Here is a 22,566-nt window from a genome sequence, read left to right on the forward strand (position 1 = left end):
CAGAGTGTGGATGTTGGACTCAAACCCTCTTGCAAATGTGCAGCAAACATTCATCCCATGTTTTAGCTAGTTATCATGAAAGGGGAAGAGTTTTTTAGTTTAAAAAAAAAAAAAGAAGTGTCAGGGACATCATAACTACATTATATAACTGGGGGGGTGTGTTTTTGCTTGCTGAACTTCCAGATTGTCTGTCTACATTGATTTATTCATTCATTCCACCTACATCTGTTCCTGAGCACCTGTTATATGCCAGGCACAGTACCAGGCATTCAAGATACAAAAATGAGAGAATTCCATTCCAGCCCTCAAGGAACTCTCAGTCTAGTGGGAGAAGTAAACTCTAAACAAATACAGTGAAAGGAAATAGATAAGAATCAAGCTATATCAATCATTAGTTATATATGTACAACCTGCTAGCTACTGTTTTAAGTACTTTACATATATTGTCTCAGTTAATTCTCACAAATACCTTATTAGGTAAGTAGAATTATTTCTCCCATTTTATAATGGGTAAATCAAGCACAGAGATGGCAGTAAAGGGCAGCTGGGATATGAACCCAGGAAATCTGGCTCTAGAACCCAAGGTCTTAACATATTCCCTTTTGATCTCAAAAGATGGGTGTGAAACAGCAGAAGGGAAAGCCACTCTACCTACGGTGTGGGTGGAAAGGTGTCAGGGTGATAATGGTGCTGGTGATAAAACGGGGAAGGCTTTGCTGGGGAGAAGCTCCCTGAGGTGGGTCTTAAAGAAGACAGTCTAAGTATATCGTGGGGCAACCAGGTAGAGGAGATAGCTTGCATAAAGTTGCTGAAGCTTGAAATGGAATCACTTATTTGTTCCTAGAACTCCAGGAAGCTCTGCATGGCTGCAACATAGATTTGAAGATGTTAGTAACTGAGGATGGCACTGCAAAAGAAGTTAGAGGTAACGGGGACCGGATCATGCATGAAAGACTTTGTGTACATCTCCAGAATTCCCCAGGACAAGGGAGAGCCACTGTAGGGTGCTAAGCAAGACAGTCTAATTAAGTGTGCCCTTACACAGACTACCCCACCACAAGAGTAGATCTGTGATTGGGAAGGTAGGGGGAGCAAGAAAATAGTTAAAGGATCTTTAGAAATAGTCTCAGATGTGGTGGGGGGGGGGGGGTGAAGATAAAGTTGGATGATGTAATACTAACTGGGAAGGAATACCCAAGGAAGAGGATTAATTTCAGGATAACTATCTAGCTTCTATTACACTTTGCTTTGAATTCTTAAACTGTTGGATTCCAAGAAAAACAATTTTTGTACACCAGAAAAAAAGTAATTTTGAAGAAACTGACAAGGTTTCATGGGACTTACTCTTTCTCTACAGGCCATCTAGAATGGAATGTAGTAATTATTTGCATTTGACTTGATTACCTTGTGGCTAAAAGAAGCTTCGTAATCAATAGCTAAAATAAACAGTATTCAGGCTTAAAATGCCATTGGGTCATTTAAAATCATGGCTATTTCTTAGCAAAAAAACCGTTCAAAATGTTATCGACATACCCAGCTGTAGTTCTATGCAGTGTGGAGTAGGAATGACTCAAATCCTGTAAGTTTTTGTGATTGAAAATATTCAATCAGATAACACCAGGGTGAAAATAATGAAGCCTTGAGAGGATGTGTTTCATCAAGTAGAAAATAATTTTAAAGGCATTCTTAAGGATGCAAAAATGACTGTGAAAAAATACTGACTTCCTGCCAAGGAAGGGATTATTCCAGCTCACCAGAAAGAGAAGAAAAAAAAAAAAAAAGACACCTGTTGGCAGTTTAATGCTAATATGAATTCTGTTTTCAGGCTGGAAATTATGCATCAACAAAAATATAAATATAATTTTTTTCACAGCTGTGTAAGTGAAAAAACATATGTTGAGAAATTAGAGACGACTATTATCCATTATTCAAAATTTCCATGGCCACTGAGTGAATCCAGTGTTGGAATTAAAATGTACAATGCTTTTTAATTAATTTAATTTACATTGTTGGCTGATGAAATGCCACAAATAAAACAACATCGCAAACTCTTCCCTGTTCTCCATCAAAACTGCTCTGCTGTTCACAGGGGCCAATAAAGCTGCTAATTTCTTGTCTTGCCCTGAAGAAAATGGAAGCAGGGTTTGAGGGGTTAAAAGAGAAGCCATAAGCCAGAGGCAGCTGGGCCAAGACCACAATAAACACTTCCCCAGATTCAGATTATGGCCTCCTAACAAGATATACCACCAGGTCATGAATGGGAAATACAAACTACACTGAGGTTAAAGAAGAATTTCTTGAGTAATTATTTCTTAAAGTCTTTTCTATATGCCAGAAGCATGCTAGGTGTTATGATATCACAAGCATTACTTATCATTCTATGTGACCTTGGACAAATGACTTCCCTTTTTTGAGATTAATCTTGCCCTCTGAGAGGTTCTCTCAGGCTCTGAACATTGAAGAGTCTCTAATTTTGGCTCACAGTCCTCAGGGATGTCAGACTTATACAGCTTGATAAGACTGGCATACCTAAGCTGATGAAGTGAATCAACAATAAAAATAATAAATCTAAAAATACTGAAAGGAAGGATATTCTGTTTACTGAGCACTTAGGATGTACACCTGCACCCTGTTCTGTCACTTTATTATCTCCCACTCTCTCTATCCGTTATTCCATTCACTCTTCAAAGCAATTCTGTGGTGCCAGGTCCATCCCACAAGTGGAGAAATCAGTGATCAGAGAACTTGGGGTAGGTGGTAAGCAGTCAAGGTGGAACTGAATTTAGGTCTGACTCTGGCACCCCAGCTTTTAACCACTCCCCCCATCCTGCTAATAACAACAATGGGGAAATGTCCCTGAGGGTTGTTATTATAACTGATGCTGTGAAGGCAGTATGGTATAAGAGAGATCACAACATATGGAGTCAGATGGACCTGGGTATTTATCTTAACCTTGCCACGTGACTCGCGTGGTGATGGGAACTCCAGGTATGTTTCTTCATCTGTAGAATGGGGCTATCAATAGTTCCCTAAGAGGGTTGCATTGAAGCCTAAATCAGCTAATATCAAATGCTTGGCAGAATGCCTGCCCCACAGCACATACATATGAGATATTTTCTATCCTTTTCCCCTCCTCCTCTCCTGTGTTCTCCTATTTTTCAGGCTCTGACCAATGTCTATCCAGCTGTCTGCTTGTTCTATTAGTGTGCATGGTTTGCCAACAGAGATTTCAAACATTTAAAGGCCATTTGTTCAAAGTAGGGTGGTCACCCTCCCGTACTTGAAGCCCTTTCTTGGATACAACACTCGTGCTGATCCCAGGCCAGGCTTAGATGATCCTGATTAGCATATGCCAGCTCCCTTGAAGGGAGGAAAAGTGGGAGATAGGCATCTGCAAATTGCAGTCCTTTATTAACCTGTCTGCTAATATTGATGTTACAATTTTCTAGTCAACTCCTCACCCCCAGCCTTCCCTCAGCTCTTCATTCCTGGCCTATAGCCACCCTCTTTTCCCACTCAGTGTCCTCAAGGAACAATTCCTTCTCAGATGTAGCCAGCGGTATCCTGCGATGCCACCAGCAAAGGATGTGTTCACAGAAGGAAAACAATGGCTGAGCGATGAACCCGAATCCAGCCAGTCGGAGACCATGTCCTACAATCGGTGCGTTGTCTGGAGTTGAAATATCCAACATCTTTCGATGTATAGTTCTCTTCGGAACAGAGAAGCAAATTATAAAAACAACAACAACAACAACAACAAACCCATCCAGCTTGGATTCAGAAGGAAAGGTAGATCTAATACATAAGAATCCACTCTGTGCTAGATGCTTAATTTTCCTACAAAAACTTAATAATTAGCACTTAGCATTCACCAAGTACTATTCCAGTGCACTAAAAATATTGACTCATGTAATCCTCATAACAACTCCTATGAGATAGTTATGATTAACTTTTTTGTTTTACAAATAAGGGAGCTGAGCACAGAGAGGGTAAGTAATCTGTTCAAGCCCACTCTAGTAAATGACCCAGCAGGATATAAGCCTAAGTTCTGAATCTGGGTTCTGAATCCAGGCTCTTAGCTGTTACACCATGCTGCTTCTTAGTGTAGGAGCACCAGGAACCTCTTAGGATAGGTGATTGGGACTAGTACTGGTCACTTGCAATAGAAGTGAGTGGGTATACTAGAGAGTGGCTCCTACCCATCAGCATTGGGCATGTTGTGGGCATCCATTGTCACAGGTGATAGAAGAAAGAGGGAGTGCGGATTAATCTTGCCAGTTGATTAAGGAAGTAGACTGTTAAGATATGTTCTTCTATTATTATATTCCCAACACAAAGAAGAATAAACCAAACACAGAGTGAATATATAATTTGCCCAAGAAAGGATTTTAAGCTAGCCCATATGATCCCTTAGCCAACCCTCTTCTGAAGGTTCTCAATGGAGTGAAGTCTCCCCAAACCAGATCAGTCTTTATAGGCAGAATTTCTAGAACCAACTTTGCCTTTCTAAGACAAAAGTATTATCACCATTTCTCACTGGTATTGTCTCAAAGGAATGGGCAAAACATCCAGAAGCAGGGAATAATTCACACTTTACATAGGGACCAGAGCAACCGAATTTGCCATGCACAGAACAGGTGCCTCCTGTATGTATGTTGAGTTCTGATGAACTGAGTTGGTTGCACACTCAAGCTCCACATACAGCCTGAAAAGCTGCAGCCTTAGGAATGGAAAAGCACTCCAAAGAGGCCTATTCCAATAGCCTAATAATGGCAAATACTTGGCATATGTGCTACCAATTCCCTCCCCTGTACCCTTAAAAGACTTGCCTAACCAACAAAACGATGTCGGCATGACTCGGGCAGAACACCCTCTCAAATTTCTCAGTGTGGTATTCCCAGCAGCAACTACCGACTGGTTACATTAGGTATGTGGAGGTGAAGCCTACTTTCCATCCCTGAATACCCTGAGAAGTGGACCCAGTGAGTTTGTATCATCTCATACCAATGTGATACAATCAATAATATCTTGCATTCTTTGGCACTGCACTGCCATTTCATACACGCCTTTGGAAATGAGGGAGCTTGAGAGCTCCTGTGTGATTCGTGGGTAAGAAAGAATCGTCTAGAAGGCGAAAGGGCAGAGCAATAGGCCTGAAAGCTGTCCATCAAACCTGACATTGATAGATGGCAGCCAAATGATGAGTTTGAGGCTACTTTGAGTAGGAGTAGCTTTAGGCCCATGGAACTCAGCTCACCTGAGTTATCCTTCCCAAGCCACCAATTTCTCCACCTGAGAGGAGCACTGATGACCCCTCCCCTTCCAAACCACTGAAGGCAGCCTCATCAGAGGGATCATTTTAATGTACTCTTGTGATTATGTCACTCCCATCTTTAAGAGCCTTCAATGGCTCCCCATGCCCCTGCTAGATGAAAACCAAACTCTGACATGGATATTACAATCTTCATTCTATTCTCAAGTCACAAGCTTTACAAATTTAATTCAACACATTTAAATTCCACATTAAAATGGACTACTTCCAGCTCCCCCAAATGAGCTGTGTGACCGTGGGCAAGTTCCTTAAAATCTCTGCACATCTCTTCACTAAGAATGGCACCTTGCACTGAGTAAGCATTCAATAAATGTCAGTGATGATGTGTATTTTTGGTTGCATGTGTGTGTGGTGTTTCTTTTTCTGACATGCCTGCTGTATGACTCTGAGTGTATGTCTGTTTCAGAGCATTCAGGCTATTTATCTGTGCTTGTCTGCTTCTATGTCTGCGTCTCTCTCTTAAGTTCTCAGACCCCTCCCAGACCCAGAAAGAATATTTTGCTCTTCCTGAAGAAGACTCAGTGCTCACAGGGCAGAACCCTCTTCCAGGCTGGCTCAGTTAGTACAAAGCTTTCTCATACATACGGGGAACTATTTTGCATCCATGTAAGAATGACAGGAATGGAAAGGCTATGCCCATAAAAGCAGGGTTTTTGTTCTTTTCTCCCAAGTCCTTGTCTCTGGCTTGTCTTGTATTCACCTGTCTTCCTATATACAGACATGTGGAACCCCGTTAACTAATCATGGGTACATTCGTAGGGGGCAAACCCACTTGGCCTTTCTGTTCTCACTGCTCTCAGGGTTCAATGACGAAGGGCGCTGATTTCCAGCCTGTGAGGGTTTGTTAAATTGGCATATCACTGAAGCAAACACCATCGTGGGCTGCATTCTGTTTCAGCCAGTAGCATTCCATATTCAAGAAAAAAATTGGAATGAAAAGTTCTGGAGACAGATGGTGTTGATGATTGCACAACAATGTGAATGTACTTAATACCACAAAACCAGACATGTAAAAATGTTTAAAACGATACATCTTTTAATATGCACTTTAACATACTAAAGCAATGGTACAAAAAAGAACCAATATCTAGAGGATGGATATCATAAGTGTGCTTCCCACAGCTTTTTTTTTCTTCCTTTTTCTATTTTTTTCCCTCTTGTTTACTCAGACTGGGATGTGTATGTGTTTGAGAACTATCTTTGCTTCTTCAGAGTAATATGGGCCTGGGCAAGGAACCAACTGCATTCTGGCACCTCTAGTCTCTGATATCTCATATGATTTCAGGATAAGGGCATTAGGGGGGAAGTGCATTCTGGACTAAGAATCCTTCAGTCATGTCCTTTCAGCAGAAGCATAAATGGGACATGCAAGATAAATGTACACATCATCGACCAATATTTGGAAGAACACTGGTGTTTGAGTCAGAAGATCTGGTTGAAATCCCACTACAATCACTGTGGGATGTTGTACGAATCAGGTCAGCTCTCAAGCTTCCATCTCCACGCCCGTGAGATGCAGGGTGGGCCAAGGGTGGTAGAGGAAAAGAGTAAGCTGAAGGGTTGGGCTCCTTTAAGACGACTCTGTTAATCTAGTGTTGTGGGCTAGGCAGGGCAGAAATAGATAGAGCAGTGTTGGGACGGGGCAGCAGCCTGAGCATGTTGAAGGCTCATCAGCACTGAGACTGACTGGTACAATTTATCAGGTAAATGGCACCTCCTGGAGAGAGTGCTCGGATTATCAGAAGGAAATAAATCCTGAAGTCCTCCACCTACTTATGTTCCCTTGCTATTAAATCTGGAAAAAAATAAATGGCCCGGGCAGGAAGGTTTACTGATTCCTAAGGACAGCTACTGGCTTTAACAATCCATCGGGTCCAGGGCCAGATGGCTTCCCAGGGGAATTCTACCAAACATTTATAGAAGAATTAATACCTATTCTGAAACTGTTCCAAAAAATAGAAATGGAAGGAAAACTTCCAAACTCATTTTATGAGGCCACCATTACCTTGATCCCAAAACCAGACAAAGACCCCATCAAAAATGAGAATTACAGACCAATATCCTTGATGAACATGGATGCAAAAATTCTCACCAAAATACTAGCCAATAGGGTCCAACAGTACATTAAAAGGATTATTCACCATGACCAAGTGGGATTTATCCCTGGGCTGCAAGGCTGGTTCAACATCCGCAATCAGTCACCATGATACAATACATTAACAAAAGAAAGAACAAGAATCATATGATCCTCTCAATAGATGCAGAAAAAGCATTTGACAAAGTACAGCATCCTTTCTTGATCAAAACTCTTCAGAGTATAGGCATAGAGGGTACATACCTCAATATCATAAAAGCCATCTATGAAAAACCTACAGCGAATATCATTCTCAATGGGGAAAAGCTGAGAGCTTTTCCCCTAAGGTCAGGAACGCGGCAAGGATGTCCACTCTCACCACTGCTATTCAACATAGTATTAGAAGTCCTAGCCACAGCAATCAGACAACAAAAAGAAATCAAAGGCATCCAAATCGGCAAAGAGGGAGTCAAACTCTCACTCTTTGCAGATGATATGATACTGTATGTGGAAAACCCAAAAGACTCCACCCCAAAACTGCTAGAACTCATACAGGAATTCAGTCAAGCGGCAGGATATAAAATCAATGCACAGAAATCAGTGGCATTCCTATACACCAACAACAAGACCGAAGAGAGTCAAATCAAGGAGTCATTTCCATTTAAAATTGCACCCAAAACCATAAGATACCTAGGAATAAATTTAACCAAAGAGGCAAAGGATCTGTACTCAGAAAACTATAAAATACTCATGAAAGACATTGAAGAAGACACAAAGAAATGGAAAACCGTTCCATGCTCATGGATTGGGAGAACCAACATTGTGAAGATGTCAGTGCTACCTAGAGCAATCTACACATTCAATGCAATCCCCATCAAAATACCATCCACCTTTTTCAAAGAAATGGAACAAATAATCCTAAAATTTGTATGGAACCAGAAGAGACCCCGAATAGCCAGAGGAATATTGAAAAAGAAAAGCAAAGCTGGCAGCATCACAATTCCGGACTTCCAGCTCTATTACAAAGCTTTCATCATCAAGACAGTATGGTGCTGGCACAAAAACAGACACATAGATCAATGGAACAGAATCGAGAGCCCAGAAATGGACCCTCAACTCTAGGGTCAGCTCATCTTTGACAAAGCAGGAAAGAATGTCCAATGGAAAAAAGACAGTCTCTTCAACAAATGGTGTTGGGAAAATTGGACAGCCACATGCAGAAGAATGAAACTGGACCATTTCCTTACACCACACACAAAAATAGACTCCAAATGGTTGAAAGACCTAAACATGAGACAGGAGTCCATCAACATCCTAAAGGAGAACACAGGCAGCAACCTCTTCGACCTCAGCCGCAGCAACTTCTTCCTAGAAACATCGCCAAAGGCAAGCGAAGCAAGGGCAAAAATGAACTCTTGGGATTTCACCAAGATAAAAAGCTTTTGCACAGCAAAAGAAACAACCAAAAGACAACCGACAGAATGGGAGAAAATATTTGCAAATGACATATCAGATAAAGGGCTAGTATCCAAAATCTATAAAGAACTTATCAAACTCAACACCCAAAGAACAAATAATCCAATCCAGAAATGGGCAGAAGACATGAACAGACATTTTTCCAAAGAAGACATCCAAATGGCCAACAGACACATCAAAAATTGCTCAACATCGCCGGGCATCAGGGAAATCCAAATCAAAACCTCCATGAGATACCACCTCACACCCGTCAGAATGGCTAAAATTAACAAGTTAGGAAACAACAGATGTTGGCGGGGATGTGGAGAAAGGGGAACCCTCCTACACTGTTGGTAGGAATTCAAGCTGGTGCAACCACTCTGGAAAACAATATGGAGGTTCCTCAAACAGTTGAAAATAGAGCTACCATATGATCCAGCAATTGCACTACTGGGTATTTACCCCAAAGATACAAATGTAGGGATCCGAAGGGGTATGTGCTCTCCAATGTTTATAGCAGCAATGTCCACAATACCCTAACTGTGGAAAGAGCCAAGATGTCCATCGACAGATGAATGGATAAAGAAGAAGTGGTATATATACACAATGGAATATTATGCGGCCATCAAAAGGAATGAGATCTTGCCATTTGCAACGACGTGGATGGAACTGGAGGGTGTTATGCTGAGTGAAATAAGTCAATCAGAGAAAGACATGTATCATATGACCTCACTGATATGAGGAATTCTTAATCTCAGGAAACAAACTGAGGGTTGCTGGAGTGGTGGGGGGTGGGAGGGATGGGGTGGCTGGGTGATAGACATTGGGGAGGGTATGTGCTATGGTGGGCGCTGTGCATTGTACAAGACTGATGAATCATGGATCTGTACTTCTGAAACAAATAATGCAATATATGTTAAGAAAAAAAAAAGAAGAAGAAGATAGCAGGAGGGAAAGAATGAAGGGGAGTAAGTCGGAGGGGGAGACAAACCATGAGAGACGATGGACTCTGAAAAACAAACTGAGGGTTCTAGAGGGGAGGGGGGTGGGGGGATGGGTTAGCCTGGTGATGGGTATTAAGGAGGGCACGTTCTGCGTGGAGCACTGGGTGTTATGCACAAACAATGAATCATGGAACACTACATCAAAAACTAATGATGTAATGTATGGTGATTAACATAACAATAAAAATTATTAAAAATAAATAAATAAATAAATATGAAGAGAACTATGTCAAGACACATCACAGTCAATCTACTAAAAATCAAAGAGAAAGAGAACAATTTGAAAGCATCCAAGGAAAACCAACAGATTCTCTACAGGGCTATGATAATTTGAAGTTTTGTGGATTTCCATCATAAACTATGGAGGTCAGAAGTCAATGGACTAATATTTTTCAAGTGCTAAAAGAGAAAAAATAAACTCTTTTAAAACAGAATTCTGTATACAGCTAAAATATCCTTCAAGAATAAAGGTGAAATAGCGGGGCCTGGAAAAAAAAACAAAAACAAAAAAACAATCCATCGGGTCCACCCACGCGGGGCTGTAGAAGAGGCCAGGGTCAGCCCATGGAGGACGGTGAGAAATGGGGCTGCCTCCCGGGCCAGGATGGGCACAGGGGAAAGCAGGTGGCAAGGCTGCCTCACGGGCCATAGCCAGAGGGAGGAGAGGCTGGGCCTGAGTCAATGCAATTCTGGTGGTGACATGGCAGATCTCTGTAGGCCATGAACAGCCACTACGTGCCCTTTGCAGAAGGGCCCTGCACTCAGTGTCACATTCTGCTGTTGCCATGATGAGATCTATAATGATTTTTGAACAAGGGGCCTGATTTTCCTCTTGCATCAGGCCTTGCAGATTACGTGGCCAGTTCTACAGGAAGGACAAGAGGACTAAGGGCCTCCATTCTCCAGGATGTTCTCATCTTGTCAGTGAGTGGGGCACTGCATAGGAGGAATTGGGGTTGAGGAAGAAGACAGGGAGAGAAGAAAGGATGAAGATGAGGAAATGAAGTATGGAACTCATGTTACTTTTTCCATAAAGGCTGCCCAAGACCACCTATTTAAAATTGCAACCTGTTCCCCCAACCTCTCTCCTGATCCCCATTTCTCAGCTCTTTTTCGAAAAATTTTCAACAGTTTTTACTACCCGCTTTACTTGTTTGGTGTGTTTATTACTTATTGTCTGTCTTGTTCTTCCAGAACCCAAGTTCCAAGAGGACAGGAATCTTGAGCTGTGTTATTCAATATTATATGCAATTTGCCTAATGACTCCTGGCATGCTGTAGGCCCTCAGGGGATTTTCCAAAGATGAAAGAATGAATCATGCACCTAAGATGTGCTAAGACCTGTGCTAGGCCAGTTACGTGGTTTATCTCATCTAATCCTTACAGGGTTTGGTCACTTATTTACTATGTAGAGGGGTCAAATTGGGCTCCAAGGGTACAAATATAAATAGGTTAGGGGATCTACCCTCAATTTCCTACTTCAATATTAGCAATTTGGAGATACTCCTTTATAATGAAGAACCCGAGGCTCAGAGAGATTGAGTCATTTGCCAAACGCTAACTCAGAAGAAATCCATGCTCTTCCAGAAGTGGATTAGAGTCCAAAGGAGAAGAAAAGCTGAGACGGTGAGGAGGAGGAAGTGGGGAGTGGGACAGGGGAGACAGCAAACAGAGGGTGTGGCATATTGGAGAAACCATACTCGCTTTGGGAAGAAGCGGCTCAGGAAAGGGAAGTAAACATGAAAGATCCAGAAATCATCTTAAGAGTTCAGAAAATGTGAGCATCCTTGAGATGCATCCCTTATATCTGGAAGGAGTGACTTCCCACCGACCTTCATCCAGCCCCCGAATGATCGAGGCCATATACTTACCTGACTTCTCTAAGCCAGGAAGCCGTGCTTTAATCCAAAGAGTCCTAAACTTGGACTCAAGAGCTTGGATCAAAGTCCTATCCTTGCCACTCAAAGTGTGGCCTTGGGCAAATGCCACCTTACTGCTCTGAAACTCACCATTCAAATGGGGGTACACTTTTACAACAAGTACCACACTGCGGTATTGCTTGCAAAACACTGTCCAAGAATAAGAACAACCCTGCGGGGCACAGCTGGTGAAAGAAAGCATCTAACTCAGAGCCAAAATTTCTCCCCCCACCAACTCCACATGAGCTATGTGGTCTTAGACAAACCTCTCAACCTCTCTGAGCCTCAATTTCTTTGCCTGTAAGCCAGAAAGCCTTAAGTAAAGATACCAGATAGCTAATATGGGGAGAAAAATGGCTGGAATGTGGATTGACTTTCTAACCTTACACCATTAGCACACAGTTTTAGCCAACTCTGCAAATTTCACTCACAATCAGCCTGGACCTGCAGAGGTTCAAATCTTGCAACTAAAGCATGTAATCAGTTCTCCACTTTTTCATAAAACCTTTTGCCTTTGAAAGTCACAAAATGTGCCTGATCTTCAGTCCTACCTTTGTTTAACTCTTGCTGATTCTTTTTGCCCAGGGAGTGTATCAGATCACTGAGGCAGAGTGGAAAGCGAGGGGTCCACTGGGGATCTGGTATGCTTTTCCGATTCAGTTGCAAGAGGCAGTTCTGTTCTCTATATATGAAAAGTAGTCAAGTTATTGCAAATGTCTAGTCAATTCCAAATGTCACCAGTTACCAGTAAACAACAAAATGCCGGCTACATTCAGGACTGGATCATTTAAAACATAATTATAATAAATGATTTAAAGGAGCTCTTTTAATTACCACTACGTATCAAAGGCTCAGGAAGGCATTCCAGAAGAATTGTTTTCTATTGTAACTGCATAAATTTAAATGCCATTAATTTCATATCTGTCATTCACTTCTCTTCTACTACATTGATCTCTGTATCAGGGAATTCAGTGCCTCCCATTTCATTTGGGGATTTCATGGTTTCTACCGAGGAATAGCTTTGTTTTCATTCTTTCAGTTTCCAAATGCCATTTCCATTCCAAAGTCTAAGTCCGGAGACCACGTGAAAGCTAAAAAACAAAGGATAAGAAGGGAGACCAGGTCAGGGAATTAGAAAGACTACCAACCTTTTCATTTGAAGACCAAGATTTTACTCCCAGCTCTGCTGTTACTTTGCTATGTGACTTTGGGCAAGACCCAGTATGTATCAGGGTCTCAAATTCTACATCTATAAAAGAAGAGTAAGAATAATTCCTGCCCCTGCTCAACTTACTGGAATTTTGAGGATTCGATGAAAAAAATAAGAGACTTTATGAACCATTCATTTAACCAGTGAGTTAATCATTCAGTAATGACTTAAGAAGTCCTGACTACATGTTAGATAGTACATTAGACGTAAGGACAGGAAACCAAGCAAAGACAAACTACTTCTCTTGAAAGAAGCATGCTGTGGAGTGGAGGAGACGAAAGAGGGAATGTAGTCTTTTAGGCTAGAGGTGCTCTCCTTCTGGTTATTTCCCTCTTTGTTAGGAAATTCCTGATTTGAGACTTTCTACAAAAAATGAAGCCACTCCTTGGTTTAGTCCAAAATAACCCAACCAATCTTATGTCTTAAACCTTTGTTCACATAAATAGCTGCTTCTACTATTCATTTTTTGGCCACTTGTTTAGAATATTAAATATTTAAAGACATAAATTTTCCCTCTATCAGAAAAAAAATGTGGCTTCTTAACAACCGGGATTTCCAGTCGACTTCAAAGGCGCTGTCTGGGCCCAGGATAGATGTACTTCCAGGAGAATGAAATCAACAGGATGTGGAGAAGTGATGGCCTTTTTGATTCTCAAATAAACATTTCTCAGATGGACCTTCCAAGTCCTCAGGGGACTTCACGGTGATACATTCAAATGCCACCCATCTGTACAAATATCAGTATCTAAGTTTTTAAAAAAAGACTTACATTTTTCAAAGGGAGCTATCGGAAAAGTGCTAGTACCTTTCTACATCGATCGCTGGATGCTGCTTATAAAAATGGTTCTCAGGCTACCTTGGAAGACTGAGATGGAAGGAACCAGACAGAACCAATGTGTTTCTCAGCATCTGAATTGTTTTTGTCCCCCTCCAGAGGTTCAGTTAAGAGTGGTGCTCGGGCGAGCCCGAGAGAAAGGAGAAAACCCAAAGAGGCAGAACTCAGTGGTGATGGGAAGGACCCTAAGTCAAATTCCCATTATGACCAAAGCCGTGGGGAAGAGGCAGATGTTTCCCCAAGGTGGGTCTGACTTCCTGAAGATCTGGGTCATTGTCACGAGGGAGAAACCCAATTCTCAGAAATTGCACCTTGAGAGAGGAAAATGGATTCGATTTGAAATCAAAATTTCTGGGCTAAGTCCAGGCTCTGATACTTCATTGACATGTGAACTAAACACAAATTATTTCGCCTCTCTGAGGATCAGTATTATGAACTGTAAAGTGGGCATACTAGCATATATGCTAAAAGTAGAATAACATGCCATAGAGCTTTGTGACCCAAGTTATGGTTATTTGTAAGGAAAGGAAATGACTCATCCAGGTGAAGTGTGGTGGACTGGTGTTCTAACTTTATCTATGGGGCCTTTAATTCTGCCCTCCCCGACTTTCTGTCCTTCCCCCCACCTCTCCCTCCTTCCTTCTCCCTTCCTTTTCTCTATCCAACACATATTTATTGAGGGCTAACCTTGTGCAAGAAACAGGTAGTCAGATGCTTGAGTTTAGATTTCCTATGAAGAATGAAACAACTGGTTGGTTTAGTTCAAAGAAACAATCTGGGGGTTTCAGAGAGGTGGAGAGTGGGGGAAGGGGTAACAAGGTGAGGGGTAGTGAGGAGGGCATGGGCTGTGGTGAGCACTGGGTATTATACTTAACTAATGAGTCACTGAACACTACATCAAAAACCAATTATGTACTATACAGGCTAACTGAACATAATAGAAACAAAAACCAAAAAAAACCAAAAAATCAAAAAACCAAAATAGTCAGGGGTCCAGCATGGTTCATTCACATGCAGTAAATTGAGGGAAGTGTAAAGAGGAGACCATTTATATAGGTATGGATATGGTTAAGGGGAACCCTTACAGGGGATGGTGAAGCACTCAGGCTCACGACAGTGGCAGAGACCATACCACCCTCAAGCCTGAGGGGCCAAGTGGAAGAAGCATGACTCAGAATCAGGAGGAAGATAGTGATAGGTGTGGTAGCTATTGGAGAGGGCTTTTCAATAGGAGGTACGGCCTCAAGTAGAGGAAACTGTGGCCTTGGCAGGGAGGGAGCCAGGAGACTAACTGCTCTAACCCATCTCCTTCCATCTGATTGCCTGCTGGTGCTTTTCATTGGCGAAACCTGACCAGAAGCCAGAAGGCCAGGGGACCCGTTGATGCAGCACCCCCCTCCCGAGTTTGGTGGCACGGTGCCATGTGCAAGGGTGGAGACCAGATCTCAAGTGGCAAGCACAGACTACTGAGGATCAGCGGGTAGCATGGCATCTTAGAATATGGGTTCTAGAGCCTCTGGGCCTACATTCCAACGAATCCTTGTTTGCCCACTGTGATTCCTTGCATGAGCCACTTACTCTTTCTATGTCCCCAATTTTCCTAACTCTAGATCACGAGGTCATGTGTTCAAGCACCGTGTTGGGCATGGAGTCGGCTCCAAAATGAATGAATGAATAAAAGCTCTATGTCCTAATTTCCTTGTCTGTTAAACAGTTATAGTAAAAGTGTCTACCCACAGGTTATCGTGAGGATTGAGTTAATATTCCTAATCACTCAGAGCAATGCCTCGTACAACCTAAGCGCTATATTTAGTTTCAGCTTGTACATATGGGATGCAATTGTGGACAAGAAAAATGAGTGAAAGGCTCTCTGAGTGTCCTGAACTGCAGCTCACACTGGACTACCCCTTGTGCTGTTTTTTTCTTTCTTGCTTGCAGACAAGGCCTGTGATGTGATCGGAAGGGGAATCCTATCATTCCATTTTATTTTCCCCTCAGAGTCCTGTTACGATTTTTATCTTCATGACATCAGGACCTAGGTTTCTGTCAGCTACCAGCATCTGCACCCATCTGCCTCCATCCCTGATGATTTGGAAGCAGGTCACCCAAAGTATCTGGCTGAAAGTCCTCCTCAGTCCCAGGTCCCAGGCTCTGCTTCGAAACACCTCTGGTTCTCAGCCAGGGATTGTGTTCTCCCCGGTTACCTCACCTTCTTGCCTTGGGAAGGGATACACTAAAAGCTGAAGAGTTAGAAGTTGCTTCTAACTGCCAAGAGTATAAAAAAAGATGCCCTGAACCGGGAGTCCGAAGAGCCATGTTCAAATCCTAGCTCTAATCTGTTTGGGCCATGTGATCTCAACCAAACAACAGATCCTTTTTTAATTGGAGGGTCCTTGGACAGAAAACAGTCACCTGAGTTCTGCATATTCCTTTGAATGTAGGAAGGAATAAAAAGTCAAAGTTAGTAATACTAGTAAATGGAGCAATGGACAAAAATTTAAAAACCTGTGTTATAATTTAAGTTCTTGTATGGACTAGCAATAGGACTACATACTGTCAATTCATGTTACTAGCCCTTAGTTTTACCATTTGCAAAATATTGAGGAGGCTCATAGCTACATGTGGCTAGATATAAAAGTGCTTTGTAAATTACTAGATATATTTGAGGAACATATTAGTACTGCCATGCTCTGATCTCAAATACTAACCATACTAATTTGGAGCCAGTATTCATACACACTCCCCACGTGGACACCTTACAGCCAACAACCTATTTATTGACCACAAAACCATGAGGAATGGGGTAAATGCCAGGAACTGGCATCTTGGCTGCCCATAGCTTTAGTCCACACCCTGGCAGCACTGAGTATATTTCTTTCATTATTTATACTTAAAAAACTCCACTTCATCATTCAAGTTCAAAATTTGAATAGATCGTCAGGCAGCTTATTGAATTATTTATTTTAACTGGCTTATTTCTATACTGGATAATTTCTTCCATGCGTTTCCACTATATCAATAACGGGAGGCAATTATTGATTTTTTTAAAGCCATTGGGTTCAATGAATTGTTCAATTAGTATTACAATTTCAAATACAGAAAGATGCAAGACTGCCACTCTTGGCAGTTAGAAGCAACTCTAAATAAGGAGGAGAATGCCCTAATTTGTAAAATGCATAGGTGCAGGGTAGAGGTGGGCCCTGCATCCCACATGCACATCAAGGTTTACATCATCATGGTTTGGATTTTATAGCAGTGTCTCTGAGCACTGTGTTTAGGGGGTTAGCAGCAAATGCATATTTGTGAGTGTTTATTCATTGGTATTTACACATAGATATATTGTTAAGCTATTATAAATTCAGATGGATAATAAACACACAATGACTTTAAGAGACGAATATTAATAGACAATGTCATGTTCACCTCTGGTCCTAAATCACTGAAGGCTCTCCATTTTCTATAGAATAAAGTTCAAAGTTCCAGGCAGACAAATCCAGACAATACCCTGTGTGAAACTTAATAAGTGTTTTCTTGACTTCGCACCTTTGCTATTTTCACACTCTGGAGTTTTCTCATGTCTCTGTCACTGTCCCTTCCATATGTTGGGGAGGCAGGGAATCATAATACAGAGCTTCCCAAACTTCAGCCATCTATGCACCAGCCTCTCACACCCATAATCTAACTGCATTACCAGTCACTTAATTTTACAGATGACACACTCTAGTACCTACATAGGCACTCTAGGCTCCTGTTCAGCACTTACACCAATAAAACCATGGGGCTAAGGGTCTAGTCATACTATTTGTGGTGCACATTAAAACAGACACGTAACTCTTAAAATAAACCATGAATCACATAAAAATATCCTCTCATAGTAGTCCCGATTCCCACATCACACTTTAGGGAATATTAGGGCCGTAGATAAGATTTCAGGCTCTAGCCACAGGCTCGGATTTCAGCTCCAGTCACTTATCAGCCATGCATCCTTGGGCAAGGTACATAAACATGCTAGGCCTCAGCTTACACATTTATAATAGGAGGCTCAGGATAGTATTGTGAAAATTACATGAGAAGGCACGTAAAGCGCCTAGCACTTGATGACCATTACTGTGTCCATTTCAGCAAACCTCTGCGGAGATTATTGCGTAATGGTTAGGATCAAAGGTTGGATCCAAATCCTGGCTGTTGAGCAATTTAGGGCAAATCACTAAGTCTTAGCACTGAGTCTTAGCACCTTCACTGAGTTGCCAGGAGGTCAAGTTGATATAAATATAGTACTTAGAGCAGTTCCTATGCACAGGAAGCACGTTAGAGATTCGGTCAGCAATTATGATTGCCTTTGTTATGTCCTAGACACCAGGCTATGTGCTAGTGATAGAAACAACCGATAAAGAATTTAAAAATCTCCAGTTTTTATGTGCACTTTATATTCAAATGTGTGAACGCAGACCAAGTGCAAATTAAATAGAGGAGAAAATGATCAATTATGCACTGGACAGGGAGAAGGGAATGAAGGAGGGCTTCATGGAGGAGATGATGTTAGGTGTGGTTTTAAGGAGTGAGGTGGGGTATTAAAGGATGATTCATCAAGACAATTCAGCCAACACTTCCTCTGGGAAGGCTTCTCTGATTCCACAGTAGTTAAGAGCTACTTGTTACTGTCTGAGGGGCAGAGACTGGTGTTGGACATCGGATTTTTGATGTTGAGGGACTGGCCCATGGTAAGTGCTTGATAAGGAGGCGATGAAGTCACTTCTCCTCGCCTAGCTTTATTTCCTTATTCATAAGATAAACCTTCTTTCTCTTGCCTCTCTGCTGTTCTTTCACAGAAAGATACTATTTAATATTAACAATAATGAAAACTCACATATACTGATACACACTTTATATATATTTCATTTTATCCTCATAATGTTCCTATGAGTGGGCCCTATTATTATTCTGACTTTATAGATAAGTCATCTGAGGCTTTGAAAGCTTAAGTAACTCTAACAAAGTTACCCACTAGCTTAAAACATAGCTTGCTTGTCCCAACGATGTGTACCCCAACCACTGTGCTATGTTGCCTCTCAGAATGTCTAAATTTAAATTCTGTTTCATGAAGAAGTGATGTCAATTCCTCAGATGGTGCCATTTACTGAATAATGCACAGCCACTTCTCAGATAAGGGGGAGGTGAAAGCAGACTGCTTCTGGGACCCGGCATTGGCTAGGTCTGTGCAAATCCGCATGGTAGACAAATAGTTTACAGCAACAGAGACAGGGTTCCCAGAACGCATCATTCTCACTCCTGCTGCTGAGTGAGACACTGTCATGATGGTTCAGCCTGGCACGAGCGCAGCTGGACAAGGCTAATGAGGATGGAGGAGACTGAGAACCTCAGTTGAACTCCTTGGTAATCAGGGAATTATGAAGTTAATGTACAAATATAATCTGCAATAAGATGAAGTGAAGCCAAACAGATTCTAATCACTGCTAACTTCCCCGTGTAACACCTTTCATCAAGTAATATGTATGGGATCTCTGCAGGAGCACTAATCCTTTATGAGGCCCATGGGGGTGGAGGTTCAACCACCTGGAGCAGATTGGAAGGGAAGAAAAATAAGTAAACTGGAATCTTCAGTATACAGTAAATAGTCTTCATTTAGGCTGCTTCTATGGCTCTCAGACGATATCCCCCCCACTTAAAACGGGGGATATTTCTTCTGGCTCCTCAACCCACTAAGGGGACATTCCACAGACTCAGAACATTAGCCTGGGAAGAACCTTAGAGATTTATATTCTCCAGCTCTCTTATTGTACAGGTGTGGAAACAAGTAGGTGGTGGGATATAAAATAAAAAATATAAAATAGATGGTATTTTATGAACAACATTAACAATGAATCTAGGGAAAATTGTTTTCGATCAAAATGCAGGATCGACAGGATAGAGGCTAATGAAAAACCAGTGAAGTCACCCTAACTCTGGCTGGCATCAGTGGGATATGAGGGGAGGGGACCACACGGCTGCCCTGGGCTCGACACCATCCTCCTGAGATGCTGACATGAGCAGGGCCGTCCATGCCTGATGTGAGGGAGGGGGCTGGTAGGACCGCCCTGAGGGCAGGAACCTGATTCCCCGCATAGGCCTGTGTTCTTGAGAAACTCAGGCTCTCCCGGGCCCACGGCTCTGTCCCCAGCACAGACCATGACCCTAATTATGCATGTGATGAGCCACACACCACAGAAGAAAGAGGAGGCTCTCTGGGAGCATGTGGGAGACTGCCTGAATCTAGACGCAGGAGGGCCAGAAAGGCTTTCTGGGGGAGTAATGTGAAGGAGCGGGAGGATTTAGACGAGGGTAGTGGGATGAGACAAGGTGCAGGATGGCAATGCGGGCAGAGAGAGCCACAAGCATGATGGTGTGGAGACAGGGGAGCATCAGTGGGGAGGTAACACCCCAAGTACGCTATCGCTATGAGCTTGTATTGTGTGCCACTGTATACGTGAGGATGTGAATGTGCATTTATCAGGGCACCTATCACTTATTGGTGACATAGAAACAACTCATTCCACAATGTGGACTCAGTGGTTACAAGGGCTCCAGTTGTTCATGCTGTCCTGAGTGAAGAGAGGCCTTAACACACAGGGCACCTTGCCAGAGGTCCTCCCGCGGCTACACCTGTGTGTGTGTGTGCGCGCGCGTGTGTGCACGCGCGTGTGTGTGTGTGCGTGTGTGTGTGCAGGTACTCCCGTCTGGAGAAAGTGAACAGGGCCTGCAGGTGTCAGGCTGAGCCGCACCTGACCCAGAAAAAGAAGAGGAAACCACTTGGCAACTTTGGAAGGCTGCTAGACTAGTAACTGGTAGATACTCTGTCACAGCTCATATGTACTTTTTAGCCTGAAAATATCTCTCACTGACCAGAGAGCCGCTTACTGGAGTGTTCGGTAACCTCTCAGAGTCTCCTCTGCAAAATGGAGGTTTTAGGAATTTTCCTTTGTACCTCACAGGATGGCGTTGGGGATCAAGAAAGACCATCTAAAAAAGTTCAACAATTATTTTGTTATCCAGAACATTCTATTCACTTAGTCCCATCAATATACTGGTAATCTAAGAACTGGCATTTTTAAATGTAGGAGTTTTAAGGATCAGAAAGCCCACTCTGGCTAAAGTCACAAAGGAAGCTGAAAAGAAACCGTGGCATTGGGAGCCTGGATCTTACATCTTATGCACCTCAGCACCTTGCTCCTTGGGCTCTCTGCATGAGGGGTGTGTGTCCTCTGAAGGAACAAGAGCCAATTAGGTGCTCACAGACCTCCCAGTTGACAATTTGTCACTGGCAGGTGCAAGGCATGCTCTGAGGGCACTCTCCATCTGAGCATCCATGCCCTCAGCACAGAGCAAACCATGGGCAATGACATGGTTCCTGCCCAGTGGGAACGCAAACTAAATGGCAGGCAGGCCGGCCATCCAAAGACTATTAGTTCCACTCACAATTTTATTTCTCAGTTTCAAGGACAAAAGCAAAGGTTGGAAAGTTTTGATTTTTACAGAATACTGTGCATCTCAAAAGAGATCTCAATCTCACTTTTCTGGGAACATCCAATGTCTGCTCTAGCAACGTGGAACCTCATGTCAGAAAACGTGAGTCTGAGAATAAATGCTGCCACTCACTAATTGACGATGACCTTGGGCTAGCTCACTGTCAATATATTAATTTATAGATTGGGGATAGTAATACCCCCTTCTCAGTGTTTTTGTGGGGAATACTTATGAAGGTGACATCAGGGAGAAATCTGGAAGTAAGGGTATGTGCCCAGTAAAATGCAACTTTGGTGCTGTACTCCCAAGAAAGTTGTTTATCTATGGGTACCTTCCTTCTAGCACAGTGCCTGCCCCCAGGGAAGGTGCTCACCAATGTTTGTTGAAATTTTTTTTCTTTTCTTTTCTTTTTTCTTTTTTTTTTTTTAGTGAGAGAGAGCAGAAGTGGAGGGGGAAGGGCAGACGGAGAGAGAGAACGAATCTGAAGCAGGTTCCATGCTCAGCACAGAGCCTAACATGGGGCTCCATCTCACGACCCTGAGACAATGACCCCAGCCTAAATTAAGAGTTGGATGTTTAAAAGAAAATGTGATTAAAAAAAAAAAAGAGTTGGATGCTTAACTGACTGAACCATCCAGGTGCCCCTCAAACGTTCAACAAACAATACATATATGAGTCTGAATACACAAATACAGAATTTTCTTTTGCTTCATATTTATATTTGATTTTTAGCAAAAAGTAAATTATGTGATTGGTTCCTGGGAGGGTTGTAACCTTATAATCAGAAATTACTTGGATTGTTGTGCTACTTTTCTTTTCTATGAGGTGGAGCTTGTATTTTCCTAGGGCCATTCTGAGGGAAGAAACCCAGGGAAACTCTGACGTGCACCCCACCCTCGCTCATCAAAATGACGCATTCAAGACTTTAAAAGTAGCTCTTATCCTGGGATTGTATTTAAATTTTGAAGACAATTATAAAAGTAGCAAAAGTGATAATGAATTATAACAAATATCTATGAGCCCACCACCACCAATAATGGATAATTATTAACATTTTGCCACAACTGCCTTAAATCTTTTTTTAATAAAAAGATCAAACATTTCAGATAAAATTAAAGTCCCCTCTCACTCTTTGTGAGTTTCATCTCTTCCCTCTCTAGTGGCTACTACTTCATGAATTAAGTATCTTTTCCAGTCTTTTTTTTTGAACACAGTTT

General features: G+C 42.2%; 1 protein-coding gene across 4 annotated transcripts in view; it reads right to left on the reverse strand.

The window, feature by feature from the left end:
- Positions 1–22,566, reverse strand: part of DAB1 (DAB adaptor protein 1) — a 1,151,191-nt gene that overhangs the window by 653,759 nt on the left and 474,866 nt on the right. The gene's annotated exons all lie outside the window — the stretch shown is intronic.

The sequence above is a fragment of the Zalophus californianus genome, chromosome 4, assembly GCF_009762305.2.
Source record: "Zalophus californianus isolate mZalCal1 chromosome 4, mZalCal1.pri.v2, whole genome shotgun sequence".
NCBI lineage: Eukaryota > Metazoa > Chordata > Mammalia > Carnivora > Otariidae > Zalophus > Zalophus californianus.